The sequence below is a fragment of the Primulina tabacum genome, chromosome 14 (genome assembly GCF_025594145.1).
Source record: "Primulina tabacum isolate GXHZ01 chromosome 14, ASM2559414v2, whole genome shotgun sequence".
In the NCBI taxonomy this organism is placed as follows: domain Eukaryota; kingdom Viridiplantae; phylum Streptophyta; class Magnoliopsida; order Lamiales; family Gesneriaceae; genus Primulina; species Primulina tabacum.
This window is the reverse complement of record NC_134563.1, coordinates 24324964-24333003: the sequence shown is the minus strand read 5'-3', so window position 1 is coordinate 24333003 and position 8040 is coordinate 24324964.

The window sequence follows — 8040 nt, the reverse complement described above, 5'->3', positions numbered from 1 at the left end:
GCAAGGGGCTGCTAGTTTTTGTGTTTCTAAGGGCTGTACACGATGGTGAGAGGTCAATAGGCTGGTGTCGATGGTTAGATGGGTTAAGTCGAGGGTCGATCGTTTTTTTTAAGTGTGTCACAAAACCCGTCACCCTCTGTTATTTCGAATTCTGCGAATTATAGGTTCATTTTCTGGAAATATGTTCAACATACGAGTTGTAGAACTTTGTGTTATCTTCGATTCGATAGAAAATTCATAATTTTCTGATAAAAAACGAGAGATATATGATTTTATTTTTGTAAAGCCGCACAAGCTGTGAAATTTCTGTATCACAAAACCCGTCACCCTCAGTTATTTTGAATTCTGCGACTTATAGGTTTGTTTTCTTGAAATGTGTTCAACATATGATTTGTACCACTCTGTGATATCTTCGATTTGATAGCAAATTCGTAATTTGATGATAAGAAATGAGAGAGATATGATTTTTATCGTAAAGCCGCGCCAGCTGTGAAATTTGTGTGTAATAAAACCCGTCACACTCGGTTATTTTGAATTCTGCGACTTATAGTTTGGGTTTCTGGTAATGTGTTCAACTTATGATTTGTAGCACTCTGTTTTATCTTTGTTTCGATAGAAAATTCTTAATTTTCTGATAAGAAATGAGAGAGATATGATTTTTATCGTAAAATCGCTCAAGCTGTGAAAATTGTGTTCATACGCTGGATATTTCCAGCCACCTTTGGGCTTGTTTCGTGGGTCATAAATGGTCTGGAAAGAGTTTTTTAGAGGCTGGTCATGTAGGTTTAAGTCACATATTATGTTGGGAAAAATTCGGTTGAAATTCGGGTTGATTCGGGTTAAAACCAGGACCTCGGTCCAAGTTTTAAAACGAATCATTTAAGTTTGGAAACGGGCTCGAGTTTACGTCTAATAAATGCTTTTAAATATGTTTTGGGACGTTTAAAAGAGTTTGGTAAGCTTCGGGTCGAAATTTAGAGGTTCAGGGGTAAAATGGTCATTTTGGGTTTCCAGGAGCAAAATGGTCATTTTGCACCAGGCCGAGTTTTTAGTCCTAGCAGCACCCCTAGCACAAATTTATCATTTCTTTAAATGTTTATGCATCACGATCACGAATTTTATGAATTTATGAAATATACGTTGTATGCTTGATTTTAAGAAAATTTACATATGTGCATGATTTTGATAAGTGATGAAAATTATGATGATTTGAAGGATGAGAATTAGTTGTGACTATCGAAGTATATGTAAATGCTTAATACGTATATGTAAATGATGATAATGAGGCCTAGGCACAATGGATGGGTAATACTGTCACTGATGTCCGACAGCCGCCGGGTACCGCGGTTCTATGTATGATGGATCCATCGTAAATGATGAATGATATACGACAGTCACAATTAATGAACTGAATTCACCAAATGAAATGATGTTAATGATGAACAATGAATGATGATAATGATGAATTGTTTTGTCATGTAATGACTTCATATGGCACGTCTGCATTTACGCTTTTAAAATGCATGAAAGGTATGTTGATTACAGTATATTTTCACTGCTCTGTGCCATGTATATGTACTTGTTATTTCTGGTATAGGTGTGTTGAGTTTTTAGACTCACTAGACGTGTGTGATGCAGGTGAGAATGTTTATGAGGGGACTGGAGGTGCAGAACTCTGAGTCGGTCGGACTGGATGTGCGTGCACGACCCGAGGACCACATTTCTTCCGCACATGATGTTTTTATGAGTTTTGAGAGGACATGAGTATTTTACGTTTGTTTTGTTACGATGTTCGTTTTAAGATATTTTTACTCGTTATGTTACGCTTTTTCTGTTGGTCGAGTTTGGCCATTTTAACTGCACTATTTTAAGTTGTTAAACATTTACGGTTATTTTTAAATGATATATTTTTCAGTAGAGTTGCATGCATGGAAAATGTTTATATTGGATTTTCGAAATGTGAGCTTTTAAAAATAAAAAAAATTTCCGCATTTTAAATAAGTAGATGTTTCAATCTCAACTGATACCAACACTTTAAGAATCTAGGTACTTATGCCTGAAGGTCCTGGGTTCAAGTGTTGGGAGAGGCGAAAGAAACCACTTTCCAGGAGTCGGATATTCTATGAGTGGCAGTGCGGCCCATGCTGGAACATCCTAACGACCCATAACCAGTAGTGGTGCATAGGTATGGGCCGAGGCCCATGTTGGTTCAGCCTAATGGCCTATAATCGTTACAGCTAAACTAAAGACAATTTTAGGACTTTCTTCCCAAGAAATATATCCAAAAGAGATTCAAGATCTCTATGCAAATGGATTCATTTCCGCTGACGGCAACATCTCTACCACCGTCAACAATCAGTTGCTGATAGTAGAAGAATACTCCTTCAGCAACATCTTTCAACTGCCAACTGATGGTCTGGCCAATATCTTTGATGTGAAAACTTCTGATGTAGAGGAGATGCAGACTCTCCTATCAGCTGATGGACGGAAAATCAAAGTTTTCGATCCTAAAAAGGAACTGAAGCTAGAAATCCAGTTGATGGCTGACATCGTGGCCAAATGGATACTTGCCAAAGCTGAATCCGTTTTTGCTCTCACTCTAGAGAAATTTCAAGTCATGACTGCTATCATGGCTGGAAAAAGACTGAATTGGAAAGGTATCATCTTCAACCTTCTTGAAAACATGTTTCAGTATTCAAAACAATCAAAGGGATTTGCGGTGCCGCTCATCTATCTGCTGAAAAGCAAGGGCTTAATGGGTGACTCCTCTGAGAGGTCATCCAAATTCAAGATATTCAATGACAAGAGTGTTCAGCTGCCAAGCTCAGGCTGGACTTCTCTCCTGAAAAAATTTTTAAGGTTAAAAAGGAGATTGGGATGAAGGAGGCTCACAAACCAGTGAAGAAAGCCAAGAACACAGATCAGAAGAAGACAATCAAACGCAAACTGATTCTCCTAAGATCGCCAAGAAACCCAGAACTCTGAAGTCAAAACCAGCAATCGTTATGGGCATCATCCCAACTGAGAGGCTGTTACTATCTTGAGCTGAACAACTGATCCAGGCTACTCCGTTGCGGGCAATATCAGTAACGACTTTAAATGAATAGCAGTTACCTCCACCTGCTGCTCCTCTCAAGAAGACTATCACCGAATCTTGTGATAGGAAGAAACCTATTGGAGTTAAAGCTCCACTAATCACTATCTTTGTCCCATCTTCATTGCCATTTGTCAGACCCAAAGGGGTAGTGATTAGAGAAATGATTGATGCAACCATATCTGGACTGAATATTCCTCATGTCTTGACTGACTCAAAGGGCAAGGAAAAGATGACAGAAGAGCCCAGACCCACAAACACAATTCAAACCCATATTGGCCTCATCTGGAAAGAGGTCAATGAATTTTCTGAGACTAAGCTTAAAGCTTTTGATGAATGGGTAAGGTGTAGGACTGAAGTGTTTGCCAGGCAACTGCAAAAGAAATAAGTTTTGAAGGAGTTTATTGCCATGGAAACAATATTCCTAAAAATGGTCTAAGAAGTTTTAGTTGTTCAAGCATTGCAGAGAAAGAAGTACTTCTTTGATCAAGTACGAGCAAAGAAGTTAAGACAAATGGTTGTTCAGCTACGCCAAAACTATGATCCCACCAGTCCAACTGCCTTTAATGACAAAGCAGTTCATGACCAGGTGGACTCTGATCTTATATCTCTGCAGATGGAGATTAAGCATTGGGAACTAGATCAAAAACTGACCATTCCAGAAGATTCCCAAGGTTTTTCATCAGACGAGCTAGCTGAACAATCAGTTCAACCGCAGAAGCCATCCCAGGAACCAGTTGCTGAATCTTCTGAGCAAGTAACTGCTTATTCGTCAAAGGATGCGAAACTGTCAACTACTGCTCCTCAATCTTCAACTGTAGAACTTCAACTTTATATTGATGTTGAATTGTCATTGGCAAACATTGATGAAATTATTAAATCATTTGCCTCTGATATTCAACAGACTACTACAGAAGCAGTTGAAGAACTATTCGCAACTGACGAGCCAGCCTCACAGGCTACTTTTCAACTGACTGAAGGGCCAGTTCAGTTGACTTCCACGACTAAACAGACAGTTATTACAGGAACTGAAGAGGTAGTTCAGTCTTCCGCCATGACTTAACAAACAATAACTGAAGAGGTGCCAGCTGCACAGCCAACCACAGTTTCAGTTATTCAACCAACTGAAGAACTTATTTCTGAATCAGCTGAGCAACCAACTGAAGAACCAGCTACCATTTCAGCTGATCAACCAACTTCAGAGCCTTCTGGTTCCGCTGCTGTTCCGAATCTCTCTTCTTCTCCACAGCTTCAACAGGAAGATATACCAGAGGATACTTTAGAAATGGTCAATCTTGAAACTGAAACAACTGACAGGGCCATGGTGATATTTAATCAAGAGAACCAGGAGCAAGAACCAGAAGCTTCTAAGGCCATGTATCCGGGTATATCAATAGAAACTGAATCATTGTTTGAAGAAATTCAGGCCATCCAGACCAATCTTGTCGTTGTAATGACTTCCATTTCTGACATCAAGTCAACCCAATTTTTGCATACTATGAGGATCGATTCTATAAAGGAGAATACTATGGGGAGACTACAGCAAACCCAAAAGGATGTAACTTCATTATTTTTCCAAATTGAAGAACTTCGAAAAGACAGAGTGTCAGCTGAAGCTCACTTTTAAACTCAAGCCTTGGTTACAAGACGCCTTGATTTTTTGGAAAACACTGTCTCAAAAAGAATGGATTTGCTGCAAGAAATCCTATTGAATGCAGTATCAAACCTCTCCTCGGAAGTCCGTATGTTATCCAAAAAGGTTGATGGGTTTGACAAAAAGGGGGAAGAAGAAGGAAAATATCAGCCGGAGCAATCTACAAAGTTGATCGAGAAAAAATAGAAGATTATTTGGCATATTTTAAAGATTATTTTAGTCAGTTAAAAGATTATTTTATTCTTTCATTATTTGTACGAATCTGTACTTTGAAAGAGTTGTCAGTAAAAGATTATTTTATCTACAATGAGTTCAGTTGATCAGTTCTTATTTTCTAAGTTTTGTCAAACATCAAAAAGGGAGAAATTGTTGGAAACTGAATTTCGGAAGTTTGACAAACTGATTGTTTAATAGATTGAACTAACTGATCAAGAAGACTGATAGAGACTGATCTAAAATATGCAAACTATCAGTTGTCCGTAACTGAAGATTAGTGCGTAGTTTTTCGAAGACAACTGACTGATCAGTTACTACTAGCAAACTGAACTATGCAGACAACTGACTGATCAGTTGGAACTGATCAGTTACTACAATCGGTTGTAAGCTTATCAGCTGTATTTTATCAGCTGATCCTTCAGCTACACAAGTCATCAGTTAAGGAAAATGACGTTTAACCAACAACTACACAAAAGCTGACTGCAATAAGTAGTGGGATAGCCGCATGTCAGAAAAGTTGCAGTGTACAATTTTCAGAAGAATGTTGACGTAGCAAACAACGGATAGAAAGTTTCAAATCGTATTTAATGTTACCGTTGGTTGTTACTCTGCTGAAATCTTTGCTCACTCTTATTTTATACATTCATAGTATTCAATGCTATACTTCGAGCTTACAAGCACAAACCGTTATTGTTATAATACTTGATCTTGAAGAGATCAGTTGTGCTAAGTTATTTCAGTCCAGTTGAGCACTGTAAATTGATTTGTAACTAAGAGTTTTAGTTTGGCATTGTTAACTCCAAAACTGAAGTGGGCCTCTACAACTTTTTGTATTGATCAAAGTCTTTTACTAAATATCATATCCTTGTGATAGAAGGGGTGACGTAGGAGTGTTTGAAACTCTCCGAACATCCGTAAAAACTTGTGTCTTCTTATTTTAGTTTTTATTCTATCTATCAATCAGTTGATTTCCGCACTTTTAATGTTAACTGATTGATATCGATTGACAAGATTCCCGAGTATCAGTTTATCAAACATACATACTTAAACTTGGAACATACTTATATAAACATAGACATGACATCATTTCATAAAATTTTTCATAAACATACTTGCATCATACATAATTGGACATACATAAACATCATTTTGTGTAGAGATATGTTTCAATGCAAGTGACCCATATAAATGCATCTGATCAGACTAAACCACAGTGCTGGGCTGGCAGGGATGTCCACTACCACATACATTAGATACCCGGTCATGCTTTACCGGGGTGGAGAGGTCTCCGGCCACGTTCACCGACTTCTAAACCCGTTCATATTTGGTCACAAGACATTTAGCATACCTCAAAAATATAAAATATTTTCTCTACACGTCAAACATACTAATACATTATGCATGCATGCTCAAGACAAAAAATTTAAAAAATAATTATTTTTTATTTTTTTCCCAGAATATTTGGCGCTCGAGCGGCAATTTCTTACCGCTCGAGCGCGCCCGTCCAGAAGGTCTGGCACTCAAGCGGTAAGATATCGCGCCCGAGCGCCGGCCTGCGCGAAAAATTTTGAAAACCAAGAGCATTCATACGAGAATGATCATAACTCACTCATCTCTTGTCCAAAAATTACGAATTTATTGTTGAATCGAAGATATCAAAAATTACTACGTTTTATATGTAAAAGTTTTTCCAGAAAATCGACCGAAAATTCACAGTACTCGAATGACTGCAGACTCATTTTTTTGAGATCTAAAAATCGTTTAAACATCACAGTTTGAGTAGTCACACAAAAATTATCATAACCCATTCATTTATTGTCCAAAAATCACTAATTTACGTCAAATCGAATGTATCAAAAAGTAATACGTTTTATATGTTGAAAAATTTTCCCGAAAATTGATAAAAAAAAAGTACAATACACAAAATGAAAGAAACATCCAGTTTTGAAATCTAAAAACTTTCCAAAAATCATTTCATACGTTTTTACTCATACTTTTGCATAACAAACATGGATTTTTACACACAATAAACATCAAAACATATACTATGATAAGATCGAAGCCAAATAAAAGAATATACATGTCTTTGCATCTAAACGCTCGAAGATGACGAATAGCGGCGCGGTAGAATACGGGGGATGATTGGGTAACGTTTGCTGCGCGATTTCTTTAAGAAAAATGACCGAAAATTTGCTGAGAATTTGCAGGAGAAGGGGATGGTGGCTGCTGAAAAGAAATGGCTCAAGAATCCTAGCTAATCTCCAACTAATGCAACGTGTGTGTGTGTGTAGTTTAATTAGGTGAAAATTTTTGCTTAAATAATTATTTAATTAACTAATTATGGGCTAAAAGAATGGTTTAGTTAAAAATTAGTGATAAAATAATGCTAATTATTTAACCCCCAAATAAAGTTTTAAATAAAACAATAATTTGAGTGTAAATTTCAAGATTAAAATCTCTCATTATTCAAAATAGTATTTGAAAAGTTTAAAATCTCAAAATCACCTAATAAATAAATTAGTCTTTAAAATGCTTAAAATTTCATAAATCTTTAAAAATACTAATTTTCTTGACTTGAAATAAAATAAAACATTTTTCATAAATCACCTAAATCGTCGCCTGCCTCCTTTCTTGATCCCGCACCGGATATTCGCCTGAAACATGACACTCAAGAAAACATTTTAACGTACATCAAATAAACATATAATATTTTAAAATAATGCTAATCATAAATCATGCATCAATAAAATCTTTTTAAACCTAAATAAATAATTTAGCAATTTAAATAAATGCACGTGTTACGTGTACTGATTTTGGGCTCTGCATCAGGATTCAGGACATGATGAGGACCACTCAGGGCCTTCAAAAGAGTTATGCAGATCAGCAGCGCCGAGATCTTTTGTTTTTAGTAGGGGATCATGTATTCGTGAAAGTCACACCGATGAAAAGTGTGATGAGATTCGGGAAGAAGGGCAAGCTCAGCCCTAGGTTCATCGAACCGTTCGAGATCCTAGAGAGAGTTGGAACACTCACTTACAGAGTTGCTTTACTGCCGAATCTGGCGGGAGTTCATAAT